Raw genomic sequence first — 14,989 nt, 5'->3', positions numbered from 1 at the left:
TTAAATTGGGTCATTCCCATCAAAACAGCTGACACAGTACCTTTCAGAAAACAGCGTTGTGCTGAAAGGATTTACTGAATAACTTTAGACTTTCTTCCCCTTTTCTGTATGAACTGCATAAAACTCATTAATTGAGAATTGGTCTTTGTTTCAACAGAACATCCTGTCTACATGAACTCTGCCCACAACAGGAAACATCTGATCTCAACTAACTCTCAGAAACAAAGAGCAGCTTCAGTTACCTGGGAGTCATTTTCTTTAGATCATGTTTTCTCGTCTCTGTGCAATTTGCCAACTCCTCCAGATTATCCTCTGATTATGCCTAAACCAGTCTGTACATGTTGATTATTTGAAGTAGCTTTCTCAGTGTTAGCATTCCCCATATTCAATTCCTGAGCTCCCTTCTGACCAGGAAGATATTTTCATCAGACCTGTGTTGCAGAACTGTCAGCAGCAATGCCACAGCTCTGTATGATAGTGACTATAATCCTGCATTAGAACCCTCTCTGAACACTAGGACATGGGACGACAAATAGGAGTGGCCAACTGCTGTGATGGTGGATGTTCTGGGAACACACTTTTTGATATAGGGGATAATGTGGAGGAATCCTGCTTTGTTTTTAAGCCTGATGCTTCCTGGGCATGCTCACTAGGATGGTGGAGAGACAGCTGACTTGACATTATTTCCATTTGTATGGTGCTGGAAAAGCACAGCAGGTCAGGCAGCATCCAAGGAGCAGGAGAATTGACGTTTCAGGCATAAGCTCTTCCTCAGGAAATGCTGAAACATCAATTCTCCTGCTCCTCGGATGCTGCCTGACCTGCTGTGCTTTTCTAGCACCACACTCTCGACTCTGATCACCAGCATCTGCAGTCCTCACTTTCTCCTAGTTATTTCCATTGGTACATTTTATATTCCGTTCTCACTCTAGTCAATGAAATAGCTTGCTGAGGCAGTTAGGACCTTGAGCAGAGGAGTGGTAGTGGGTTATTCAGATCTTTGAGTCTGCCCAGCCATTTGATAAGATTAGAGCTGGTGCAGTTGTGATCTTAAAATTATTTCCTGTCTACTCCCCATAACCCTCAACTCCCTTGCCTATTGAAAATCAAACCCATGCAGCTTAAAGACTAGCCTCCATTGCCATCTGGGCAAGATAATTCCACACTTTAATGGCCCTTTGAAAGAAATAAATATGTTTCTAAATTCATCTGTCTTAAAGGAGACCTCTTATTTTTAAACTATGTTCCTTACTCTTAGTGTCCCCACAATACGCCAAATACACTTGGGATATAACTACTTTGGTGTGGAACCCGAGTTATAACAACTTAAGAACTAAGAGCAGGAGTAGGCCATTCAGCCCCTCCACCATTTACTATGATCATGGCTGATCTCACCTTGGCCTCAATTCTATTTTCCTGCCCATTCTCCATAACGCTTCAACCCATTATTAATTAAAAATCTGTCTATTGCCTGCTTAAATTTATTCAGAGTCCTGGCATCCATCACACACTGAGGTAGTGAATTTGACAGATTTATGACTCTTTGTGAGAAGTAATTGCTCTTTATTTCTGTTTTAAATCTGCTACTCCTGATCCTAAAACTACACTAGATTGCCCCACATGGAAAAACATTCTCTCCACATCTACTTTGTCAATCCCCTTTAGCATCTTATATACGTCAGTTAGATCTCCTCTCATTCCTGAGTTATGTTTAAGTCCAGACTGGGTAGGGTTGCCAGATTTTGAGTGAATCTATTTTCTTTTAATGGTTCTACCTGACACCATGTTTTTATTTGAAGGCATATTTGACTGAATTCAAACTTGAGATCTGTCCTGATGGAATTCCCAGCATTAGTACCCCAAGATTCTGAGTTACCAGCCTTATACCAGAAGTACTACATCACATAATACTGGTTAACATTTGTAGTATAATTTCTAATCTCAACGGTGTGTGAGCCCTCCCAGTTTAGAATCGGAGAATCTTGAGCGCACAATCCAGGTGGAATATCCAGTCAAATTTTACAGACTGGGTCAAATAACACTGGTGACCACCTGAGGGCAAAACTGAATGAGAGCTGCACTATTGTTGATGCCATCTTTTGGACAATAACTCACCTTACAAGTGGATATAAAAGATCCTCAGCTCTATTTGAAGGGGGGGGGGGGGGGGGGGGGGCGGGGGGGGGGGGTGGGGGGAGGGCGGGGGGGAGGGGGCAGGAGAGTTCTCTTGCACGTCTGGCAATATTTATCATAAACAGCATCTCAAAGACATTACCTGGGCATCATTGCATTGCTGTAATAGGTGCTTTATAAATGGACAACCTTTTTAAGCTAATTGCCACTGTACCTGATCTGGAACATTGCAAAGACATATGATTTTGCAATAAGGAAAAAGGGAAGGTGTTGATAGATCTCTTTTTTGTTAGATGGGCTGCTTCCATTTGTAGCCTTATTACATAGACAGAAGGTGTCAAAGAATTGGGAAGTTAGATAGTAGGAACATTAAAATTCCTAGCACTGTCTGTGTAATCCACCACTAAGGATTCATTAATAGGAATAAAGCCTTTGTCCTTTCAGAATTGAGAGAGATTACAGTATCTGAGGATTTTGATAGTGAATAGCATTGGATCAGGATGTTGGGCATCTCTGTAATACGTCCACTTCAGAGACCAGAGCAGAGACTTTGGATTGGGTCCAAAGACTAAGCAAATCTGTTTTGATGACTATTTCAAGTCAGCAACATTTGGTGAGAGGCCCAGGTCACTGCTCCATTGTTGTCTGCGATGTGATGCAGGGTAACTCCTGGGACAGTGACCAGATGGCCAAGGTGAAAGGAGATGCTCAACATTGAAAACCAATTTACTGACGGTGAGTCCAAGGTCCAGTTTTTGAGGCAATCTGTGACAGGTTTAGTAAATAAACCTTGCAGTGAAGCTACCCAGAATGTCCTCAATTCATGACACCGGATACACAAAATATGGAAAACAACTCAAATTTCACTTTCCTGGTCTTAAAATGGAGTGAAAACGCAGCAGGAAATGGATATACAGTCGGATAGCATTGACTTAGATACTGAGTGCTGTATGGAGAACAGAGTGATGTACGGGGACCAGAGTGATCTATTGAGACCAGATTGATGTATAGAGACCACGTATGTGCACATATTCAGGTCTGTCAATGTGTAAGAGATAATGAATCCCCCATCCGTACCATATCTATGGAATACAAGAGAGGTTTTACATTAAAAATATGGTTCCTGGCCTTATAAGAGAAATATAAAAATCTGAGTACGAACTTCCTAGTTGGTTCAAGAATGAAAAACGAATGATGTTTGGATTTAAAATATTAACTTTACCTCTGTGAATGTCGGCTGGGTAACAGCAGCTCATATCGAGATACTCAATGACAGATGAAATCTCAGAGTTGCCATGGAAACGATCAAAACTAGGAGAGCCTATTGGTGTGATAAAAATAAATGTTGGCATCTTGTTAATGTTCTGTCATGAGCTGCCAGCAGCATATTTAGCAAATATTCCACCGAGATAAAAGAATGACCTTACTGGCCATTAAAATGAATGAACTGCCTGATTCATAGCCCAATCGTTCTCCTTCGAAGGTCGCAATGGTTGGAATAACACTGTGTTAATCATTGATGCTGCTTTTGACTTCATGAAACCAATAGTGGATTCCTGAGAATTAGCCGAAGAATTCTGTTTGGAAAGAGTGTTTCTGAATTGTGGATCCAGTAACTCTGCACCATGTTGACTTAATTTTGGTTTGAGGCTTGACTTTGCATTGCAAATGTCTAATGAGCATGTTGGCTCCATTTGGATAATAATGCTTGATTCCTCACTGGTTACATTTAAGACTGAGCTAGAGAGTTGTTTAAACAGTAAGGGAATCAATGGTGAAAGGAAAAAGGCAGGAAAGTGGGATTGAGGATTGTCAGATCAGCTAGAATCTCAGTGAATGATGGAGAACACCTGATGGGTTGAATGGCCTCTTTCCACACCTAGGCCTTATTACTGGTGGTCTAACAGTCCTTAGGAACCCATGTAAATCACTATCCAATAGACTAGGAATGCCTCTTCACTTCATTGCTCATCAAAACTTCCATGGTTTTACCGAGAAGCCTCTCATTCATAATTTGAGAAGTGAATGCACCAACACATTCCGTGCTCTGAACATCCAAGACAAGTTGAAGAACAATCATTTTATTGAAGTCTTTTTGTCAATGATGAAGGAGGTTCCACCACTAGCCAGGATGAGTGAAGCTTTAATGACACTCAGGAAACCAAAGACCATGCAGGACAAAGTAGCCCATTGGATCAGCACCCCATCCACCCCTTTAAACATTCACTCCCTTCTCCACTGACACACAGAGGCAGCAGGACTTATACTACGCCTTTCATTCCCACACCCTCGAGGGCAGCAGACACATGGGAACAGTACCCTCTGCAGGTTACCCTCCACTATCCTGACTTGGAAATATATCGTCGTTCCTTCACTGTCGCTGGGTCAAAATCCTGGAATTCCCTCCCGAAGGACATTGTAGGTCTACTTACAGCACATGGACTGCAGAGATTCAAGAAGGCAGCTCACCACCACCTTCTGAAGGACAACTAGGAACCGGCAATAAATGCTGGCTTTGTCAGTGGTGACTACATCACAAGATTTGATTTTTATTTAATAAAAGGTAGAATGAGAATGAAGGAGAACAAAGGATTTAAACTTTGACTGTGCACAAAATCAGCTTCATCAGCCCAAACAAATGAATAGTTTTCATAACCTTAAACAGGAGTATGGCCACCCCTTCTCAACCCGTCCGTGCAGAACAAGTGTCGGAGCCTAAGAATGAAATAAAAATCAGAGCACAACAGATGCTGCAATATGATGCCTTCAGGTGAAGTGTGACCGGCCCCATGGTGATCGAAGAGTGTCTGAGTCTGCCTTCAATTACACTGTCTTCCCCTGGAGGAGAAGCAGGAGTGTGTACTTCCTACCCACACACCCTCATCTGGAAAGGTGCATCAGGTTTGCAGCCATGGACACCAGTACTGTATGTGGAGGTCGATGTAAGTCTGCAGCTTTCACACCTACACTAAGGAGAGGGGATGTGTAAGGAAGCTGTGACCAGAACGTTACTGAGGAATTCATTGTCTCACACATGCCTGCCTTACCCCTCAAGCTGATATGGAGCTCCCTTCGGCACTGTGGCTGTTTGCTTCACACTATGGTGTTAGTGAGGTCAGCCATGCCTCAGGACCACTTCCGGGTCAGGCCATGGGGTCAAGTCCCGAGCAGAGCACTTAGACACATAAACTAAGGCTGTCACACAGAGCATTCCTGATGAAGGGCTTTTGCCCAAAATGTGGACTCTCCTGCTCCTTGGATGCTGCCTGACCTGCTGTGCTTTTCCAGCACCACACTCTCGACATAGGTCAATACCGAGGTGCTATCAATTGAGGCACAGAACTGAGACCCCTCTCAGGGAATCTCTGTACTCTGAATTGGTTTTAAAATTTCCCATTGAACTAGTCGAAGAATGGACGATAAGTTAGATATTTAATCCTCAGTCAGCAACAGATTCTCCTGATTATCGCAGTATTATTTGGGATCGTACTTGAATGAATTAACTCTGAATCTGCTAAATTACAGCAGGGACTCCATTCAGAAATTCTGTAAAATACTTCAGGACAACCTTAGATCATGAAAAGCACATACTGAACTGAATGGTCTTTCTTTAATCCAAAGTAGACAGGCAGTAGGCTGGAAGAACACAACAAGCCAGGCAGCATCAGGAGGTGGAGAATTTGATGTTTCAGGTGTAACCCTTCTTCAGGACTGGGGGTGGGTGTCGGGGGAACTGCAGATACAAGGGGTGGCGGGGCAGGATGGTGAAGTGGGGATAGGTGAAGACAGTAGAGGGTACAACCTGTTGGTCAGTGGGAGGAATTAATTCGGTAGGTGGCTGGGAGCAGTGGAAGGGAGGGGGGGAGGCTGGGAAGGAATTCGGGGGATGGGGAGGGAAGTTATTTGAAATTGGAGAACTCAATGTTAAGTCCTCCGGGCTGTAGGCTCCCAGGTGGAAGATGAGTTGCTGTTCCTCCAGTTTGGCAGTTTTGGCAATGGAGGAGGCCAAAGATGGTTTTGTAGGAAAGGGCATGGGAAATGGGCGGTGACTGGGAGGTCCAGTTGGCCCCTGCAGACCCGGCTGAAATGCTCGATGAACCATTTCTTACGTTCACGTGCGATCTCCCCGATGTAGAGAAGACCACATCGGGAGCACCTGATGCAGTAAACTAGGTCGGAGGAGAGGTAGGTGAACCTCTGTCTCACCTGAAGGGCTATTTGGGGCCCTGGATGGAGGTGAGGGGGGTGGTGTGCCAGCAGGTTTTGCATCTTTTCCAGTTGCAGGGGAAGGTACCTGGGGGTTCGGGGGTGTTGGTGGAGAGAGTGGTGCAAACCAAAACTGTCAAAGGGAATGGTCCTGAGGAAGGCAGAGAGGGGTGCGGGAGGGGAAGATGTTCTTGGTGATGGGGTCTGGTTGGAGTTGGTGGAAGTGTTCAAGAATGGTGCGTTGGATGCGGAAACTGGTCAGGTGGTAGGTGAAGACCAGGGGGACTCTGTCTTTGGTGTTGGAGGGAGGAGTGGTTTAGAGCAGTGGAATGGAGGTAGTGTGGCAGAGGGCTATCTGGATGACAGAGGGAGGAAAAGCACGTTGCTCAAAATAGGTGGACATCTGGGATGCTCACAAATGGAATGTCTCCTCGTCTGAGCAGATGCAGCGGAGGCGGAGGAGGGGATGGAGTTCTTGCAAGATATTGGGTGGGGGGAGGTGTAATCCAGGTAGCTATGGGAGTCTGTGGGTTTGTAGTTAACATCTGCCTGGAGACTGTCGCTGGAGATTGAAATGGTGAGGTCAAGAAAGGGGAGGGAGGTGTCCGAGATGGACCAAGTGAATTTGAGGGCGGGGTGGAAGTTATGGGCGAAGTCAGTGAACTTCTCCAGTTCAACCTGGGTGTGGAACGCTGCACCTATGCAGTCACCGATGTAACAGCGGAAGGGTTGGGGCACACCACCTGTGTAGGTACTAAAGAGGGACTGTTCAATATGGCCAACAAAGAGGCGGATGTATCTGGGGCCCATCCGGGTGCCCATGGCCACCCCCTGGATAATGGGAGGAGTTAAAGGAAACATTGTTGAGGGTGAGGACCAGTTCAGTGAGGTGGAGGAGGGTATTGGTAGAGGGGAACTGAATGCGTCTGTTGGAGAGGAAGAAGTGGAGGGCCTGGAGACCGTCCTTGTGGGGTATGGACATGTGTAAGGATTGCATGTCCATAGTCAAGATAAAGCGCTTGGGGCCGGGGAACTGGAAGTTGCTGAAGAGATGTAGAGTGTGGTTGGTGTCGTGGATATTGGTGGGGCAGGAGCATGCAGAGACGATTGGTCAGCTGGGGTAGTTGTGCTTGTTAATCTTGGGGAGCAGGTAGAACGGGGCAGTGTGGAGCTGGGGGACTATGAGTTTGGAGGTGGTGATGGGGAGATCATTGGAGGCATTGGGGTCACTGACTGTGCCAGTGATTTTGGCCTGATGGGTTGCGGTGGGATCTCGGGCAAGGCGGAGATAGGATGTGGTGTCGGAGAGTTGGCGTCAGCCTCTGTGGCTTGGAGGTCCGTTTTCCAGACTACCACCACCCCGTCTTCCAATCACACAGCCCCCACTACCTTCCAGCAGCTTTTCAGGAACTGGTGGACCACCTTTAATCATTCTAGCCCTCCCCTCTGCTCTCCTCTCACCATCTCCCTCCACCACACCCTGCATCAACAACTCATAACATCAAGTTTATAACAGCTGGAGTTTCAAAGAGGTGATCACATTGAAACATAAGAATTTCTAAAAGGGTGTTGACAGGATAGATGCCAAGACGCTTTTCTTCCTAAATCTAGAACATAATGGCGGGGGGAGCTGGTGAGGTCATGGCAACAGAAGATAGGAGGTGACCATTTAAGATGAACGTATAAGAAATTTTTCCTGTGAAAGGGTTTGTTGATCTTGAGAATTTTCTATTGCAGAGAGGTGTGGACGCTGAGTCACTGAGTATATTTGAGACCGAGGTTAGTAGACTGTTCAGTACAAAGGAACTGTTAAAGTGTAGCTGAAGAGATAAAGGTGAGGGCGCAGCCCCTGGCTGATGATGTCAGACATGTCGCTGAAAAACAAGCAGCAGCAACAAACACACAGGTGTAATGTGGCTTGGACAGCTCAACACAATTAAATCCCAATGCAGCCAGGATGCTAGGTAACCAGATTGCATACCTTATTTCAAACATGTTGTTTACTTTTTTGTTAATTAGCGCTCTGGGGAAATCTCCACCAAACCCTTTTCTCCCTAAAGAAGCTCAGATAATCACCACTTCCCTGACACTTTAGTGGCTGAATTCCATTTAGACTTTTAACTGAATGCTGTCCCTCACAGAGAGAGAGAGAGAGAGACAGAGAGACAGAGATAGCTGTGTTAATCAGCTTTTATTAATCACCCTTTTCAAATCTTTAAATTGTCAAATCTAAATGCAGAGAGTGTGAAATAAAAGTACTGGGAAGATAGCAAGATTGAACAATGAATGGTCAAGGTGTTAATAATTTAAGAAGCAGCATAGACACCCTTGACTGCTCCACAGAGAGAGCCTGCTGTAATTTACAAACCTGTTGGTTGGCTGTGTGTTATTTTATGAAGTTTCTCACACTCGTGCGCTGTGCATAAATATTTATTCCTGCAAACCAGCTGACAGAAATGCAGCCTATCATGCAATGACTATAAATGGGAGAGCTTGTAAGAATTGTTGGCTAATTCCCTATACCAGAGAATTAAGTTCATAATCCCCATGCAGTTGTCACGGAGTACTGCACTGAATCAAAGACTCCATACACTGTGGAAGCAGGCCATTTGGTCCATCGAATCCACACCACCCTGCAAAAGAGCATCACACCTCTCTCCCATGTCCCATGGCCAATTCATCTACCTATACATCCTTGGACTGTGCGAGGAAACTGGAGCACCCAGAGGAAACCCACGCTGACACAGAGAGAATGTGCAAACTCCACACAGACAGTCCTGGCACTGTGAGGCAGCAATGCTAACCACCGAACCATTGCGCCACCACATCTGAAAGTTTTGAATGGGACACTATAATCCAAGACATCATATCTTTGGTGGATATGAAATAACTCATGCCTCTATTTCAAAGAATAATGTGGGAGCTCTCCATGGATCCACACCCATGGTATCAAAGCATACAACACAATGGGTGAAAAACTGGAAAATGGGATTCAAATACTCAGGTGCTTGTATTTGACCAGCACAGACTCAATCAGCTGAAGAACCTTTTTCTGTGCTATAGACCTCTAGAACTTTATGGTGTCTGTTCAATATATATCCTTCAACCAACATTAAAAGTATGTAAAATAAAACAAAGAACTGTGGATGCTGGAGATCTGAAACGCACAAAAATAGAAGGGTCACTGGACTCAGAAAATCACACTTTTCTCTCCACAGGTGCTGCCAGATCTGCTGAGTTTCACCACAAAGTACGTGGTCACTGCACTGCTCTTCGTAAGGTTGTGTTCTGTGCAATCCACTATAACTGTAACTGCATTTCAAAAAAAGATTTCACTGGTTGTAAAGCACCTTTCAATGTCCTGTGCTGATGAAAGGTGCTACAGAAATGCAACCTTTTTATTTACAGCCAAATAGTAACAATAGAAAGTACTGCAGATGACCCTGCCCTCCCTTGAAGCTCCAGTGAAATTTCCTTCATTGACTAGACCACATTTAGCGACCCTGAGCAGACCAGGCCTAGGCCTCAGGCTGTAATGAGGGAAAGGTCCCAGCTTCAGGTGAAGCTCGTTATACCGGTATCACGATCCCCATCAGCATCTACAAGGGGCTAATGTCTGTTTTGTACAGTCACCAAATGCCTGAACAGCAATCAGAACCAATGTTGGGTCAGATTTCACTTCACTTCTTTGAGCCCATGGTATGTCTGTAAAGTGGTACAACAAACTTGAACTTCTGCTGAGGAGAGGCCTAACTGTTAATCTCACTCTGGTCCCAATTCTCAGCATAAAGGGGGAGTAACGCAATGGAAATTGTAAATAAAAATGCTAACTTTTACTGAGAATTCTGTGAAGCAGTTCCACATCCACTGGAAACTGACAGGCGGGAGTTCATAAGTAACTATACTGCAGGATCCAAGGAGATTACAGGGACTCTCCACAATCATTTCCCTCTCGTGATTGTGACTCTCCTGAATGCTGAGCCCAACCACAGATCCCATGGAGACTGGGGGGGAGTAGGTGGTACCTTAGAGTAATCTAGATACCAGGCTAATACTCTCAGGACAGGGGTTCAAATCCCACCTCAGCAGATGGTGACAGGAAGAAGGTGCAGATTTACAGGGAATGGGAAGGAATGTCTGAGAGCTGTCAGAGTCACAACATGCCACAATGCCCTTAAATAGTGGGTAGTTGGGGTAGGAAATCACACAACCTTTAAACAGAATTTAGATAAGCACTTGAAGTATTATAACATTAAAGGCCAGGGTCCAGAATAGGTAGTGAAGACTCAATGGGTCTCTTTTGTACTGTGTGATTCGACAATTCTTCAATGATTCTATGGTCTAATGGAAGAAGGAAAGAAGAGAGGTGTTTTTTTACCATGTCATGGATAATATTGTAAAAGATATCCACGATTCAGGGTATCTGGTCATCATCACATTGCTCTTTGTGAGGTCCCTGTGTATCCAAATTACAGGCTGTGCCGTCCTGAACCATTAAAGGCACTATGTGAATGCGATTATTTGTTCCTTTCTTTTCAGTTCACTAATCCACTGGCAATCCGAAAGAAAACAACACTCACCGACTAAGTTCTTGAGAAAATAGAATTGATTCAAAAATATCACCCTGACCTCCAGATGGTGATTGAGATCTGCTCCAGAAGATCAGTCTACAACCTTATAATCTACACTGAACAACACTGATACCATCCAGGACACTTGATTGGTATCGCATCCACAAGTCTCCACTCCCCCCACTGCCATGCTCAGTAGCAGCAATGTGTACTATCTACATGGTACACTACAGAAATTCATCAAAGATCCTTAGCGCTTTCTAAACCCATGACTACTTCTATTGAGAAGGGCAAGCACAGCAGATACATGGGAACACTATCCCCTGCAAGTTCCCTTCCGAGCCGACCATCATCCTGACTTGGAAATATATTGCTGTTCATTCACTCTGGCTGGATCGAAATCCTGGAATTCCCTCCCTAAGTGGCATCCCTACAGCAGATGGACAGCAGCAATTCAAGAAGGCAGCTTACCATTACCGTCTCAAGGGGTAACTAGAGACAGGCAGTAAATACTGGTCCAACCAGTGATACCTGTGATCCATGAGTGAATAAAAAATTGCATTTCAAAATTCACATTTCTGGGACAATGATTAATTCCCTGTAAGTTCCCTATAGATTGAAATTTCATTAAATGATACACCTTTGTTACAATCTGTGAATGAAAAAGCAAACAACTTACGAATAGAAATGAAGAAAACACTTGAGCTCTTTAGAGAACACCCCAAGTGTTAGTAATAGTTCCTGAGCCAAGCTTCTGTTGAAAGTAAGAAGCAATCTAACTTGTTCTGATAACTTTCTGCTGGTTGTATTACCCCATGAACTCTGGGCACATAAAGATACTCTTGGTTACTATGGAGAATGGAATAAACAAGATGGGATTGGTGTACCTGCTAATTCCTGGTGCCTGCACACATCCACATGGGCTTATTGAGGAGTGAATGATGTGCAAGCAATTTCAGGCTATTTTGTTCACAAAGGACTCTTCTACATTTCCTCCCTTCAGCGTTGGGAAGGTTTGTTGGTTCCTGACCATTTTCCTTCTTCAGGATTTGTATTGCACAATGGGCCCAGTCCCAGCCAATTACCTCCTCACGGTCCACACCAGGCTGACCGTTTTTTCTCATGTAACCTTTGCAGCTGCAAAGCCAAGATCGGAAAATCAGGATGTGAAGTTTGTGAAACTCAGCAGGTCGGGCAGCATCTGCAGTGAGAGAAACAGAATTAATGCTTCAAACCCTGTATGATTCTTCATTAGGGCTCTGTAGAAAAGTCATACCAGACCCAAACGTTAACTCTGTTTCTATCGCCACAGACGCTGCCTGACCTGCTGAGTTTCTCCAGCTTTCTCTGTGTTTGTTTCAGATTTCCAGCATCTGCAGTATTTTATCTCTTGTTAAATTTCAAAAGGATACCTTATTCATAAAAATGTCTCTCTGCACATATAGATTGTCACAAAAACAGTTCAGTTCTGCACAGTTGCAAATCAAGTAAACAAACAAAACATTGGACTTTGATTCTATCCAAAAAGCCAAAGACCTCTCTTAGACGTACAATACTAATATTTATTTTGTCTTCATTTGAAGCTTATGAATGGCAAACAAAGGATACTTGTGTGTATGTTCTCCCTGAAATTACCCAGTTCCAGGGAACATGTCTTTCATTTGTTGTAGTGACCAACCAGTGCTTTCCTTGCACTGAGTTTTATAAAGCATTTTATCTAAAAAAACAGACTTCAAAATGTTCCAGGAAGGTGATTCTTGCCTTGAATGTGTCTGTAACACTGACTGAAACTGATAGAAGAAATTCCAATGTCTGCTCTACATTGTCTGTTCAAGCTTCCACAACAGATTTGTACCTTCAACATCATCTCCAAGGTACAAGTCAGGAGTGTGATGGAATGCTCCTCACTTACCTGGATGGGGGCAGCTCCAACAAACACTCAAGAAGCTTGACACCATCCAGGATAAAACCTTGATTGGCATGAGATCCACAAACATCTACTCCCGATACACAGTAGCAGCAGTGTGTACTATCTATAAGATGGACTGCAGAACTTCACCAAAGAACCATAGATAACACTTTCCAATCTCACAACCACTTCCACCTAGAAGGACAAGAGCAGCAGATACATGAGAACACCACCACCTGTATATTTCCCTCCAAGTCACTCACCACCCTGACTTGGAATTACATCACCGTTCCTTCAGTGCAGTTGGGTCAAAATCCTGGAATTCCCTCCTTCAGGACATTGTGGGTCTACCCACAGCGCATGGACTGCAGTGGTTCAAGAAGGCAGCTCACCACCACCTTCTCAAGGGGCAACTAGGGATGGGCAATAAATGCTGGCCCAGCTAGCAATGCCCACATCCCATGAGTGTATAAAAGAAACAATAACCACAGCATGAGCTGTATCCCAGTCCCTGATCTGACCATCAGGAGAATGTGATTGTCCCACCGCAAGCCCTTCCAGGCAAAAGGAAAATGTATTTATTGAGCTCATTTGAGATAATCAACCAGCACTGTGGTAGGAAAGCTCAGCTTAAATAAGTAGCTTTTCATTTAACTATGAGCAACGGTCAAGTAATGAAAGTGTATTGATCAAGTAACACAAGATGAGATTCTGTTTAATTGTAATCAGATTTGGACAGCGCACTTTAATCAGTATCCCAAAAAACTAGGATTAATTTAACAGGATTAGACAGGATAAAAACAGGAAGAACGTTCCAAATAACTGGGGAGTCCAGAACCAGGGGTTAGAATCTAACGATACTGGGTAAACAATTTATGACTGAGATATGGAGAGATTTCTTCACCTAGAGAGTGGTGAGCCTGTGGAATTCACTGCCACAGAAAGCAGCCAAAACATTGACTGCTTTCAAGAAGCAGTTAAACATAGTTATGGAATCATAGAGTCATAGAGTTGTACAGCACGGAAACAGACCCTTTAGACTCATCCATGCCAACCAGATATCCTAAATTAATCCAGTCGCATTTGTCAACACTTGGCCTATAATTCCCTAAATTCGTCCTATTCATATACTCATCCAGATGCCTTTTAAATGTTGTATTTGTACCAGCCTTCACCATTTCCTTTGGCAGCTCATTCCATACATGCACCTCTATGTGAAAAAGTTGTCCTTTGATCCCTTTTATATCTTTCTCCTCTCATCCTAAACCTATGCCCTCTAGTTCTGGACTCCCTGGCCCCAGGGAAAAGACTTTGTCTATTTATCCTATCCATGCCCCTCGTGATTTGATAAATCTCTATTAGGTCACCCCTCAGCCTCCGACGCTCCAGGGAAAACAGCCCCAGCCTATTCAGCCTCTCCCTGTAGCTCAATCCCTCCAAACCTGGCAACATCTTTGTAAATCTTTTCTGACCCTTTCAAGTTTCAGGACTCAAAGGATATGGGGACAAAGTAGGAACAGGATACTGAGTTGGATGATCAGCTGTGATCATATTGAATGGGAGCAGGTTTGAAGGACTGAATGGCTTGCAACTGCTCCTATTTTCTGTTACTATATTTCCTGTAGCCATGGGTCTACGGGACGCTAAACTTGCTGACTATTGCGAAGTGATCACAGTTGAATGGATCCAGTCTGGATTAAGCATGACCATCCTTAGCAGTTGACCCTTAATAATTTGAACACATAGGCCCATCATGTGAATTAATACAAAGACCCCAATCTGATGTCCTCAATTAGTTTTACACGTAATTCCGGAAGGGAAGTCACTTCTCTTTCAAATTACCTGGGAGGGCAATTAAATGTTTTACTTTGTGAAGACTTAAGAGCTGTTTTGTAGTTATAAATACACATCAATTGAATGTACCATGTTGTATTTTACCATGCCATCCTCGAATCTCAATTTTAAAACACTGATACTTCTTTTTTGACTGGTTTTGTACCGACTTTGTGGAGAAGTTACTCCCCCATTTTTTTGACCAAGTGTGGAGTTGAGGGTGTTAGATGGTGGCGAACATACGAATCCCATCAGTGAGCTAACTCACTGGATCACATGTCCACCAATGCACTCGGTTTATTGGAAGCTAGAAGACACATTTTTCAGCCTATCAGGT

The 14,989-nt window shown here is 44.1% G+C and overlaps 1 protein-coding gene across 5 annotated transcripts in view; it reads left to right on the top strand.

The window, feature by feature from the left end:
* LOC122552577 (uncharacterized) overlaps positions 1-11,483 on the top strand; it is a 44,223-nt gene extending 32,740 nt beyond the window's left edge. For 3 of the 5 annotated variants that reach the window (XR_015758340.1, XR_015758338.1, XR_015758336.1), the window contains one exon: positions 158-1,208. The gene's annotated coding sequence lies outside the window, so the exon portion shown is untranslated. Of the gene's footprint in view, positions 1-157; positions 1,209-10,878 lie in introns of those variants that run through there. The other 2 variants (XR_015758337.1, XR_015758339.1) reach the window with 1 other exon arrangement.
* The last annotated feature ends 3,506 nt before the right edge of the window (positions 11,484-14,989 follow it).

Source organism: Chiloscyllium plagiosum, unplaced genomic scaffold (genome assembly GCF_037043375.1).
Source record: "Chiloscyllium plagiosum isolate Xiang-an unplaced genomic scaffold, Cpla_swu_hap1 HiC_scaffold_10, whole genome shotgun sequence".
Classification (NCBI taxonomy): Eukaryota; Metazoa; Chordata; class Chondrichthyes; order Orectolobiformes; family Hemiscylliidae; genus Chiloscyllium; species Chiloscyllium plagiosum.
Note: the sequence above shows the minus strand (reverse complement) of the source record. Positions and strands in the feature narration are given on the sequence as shown.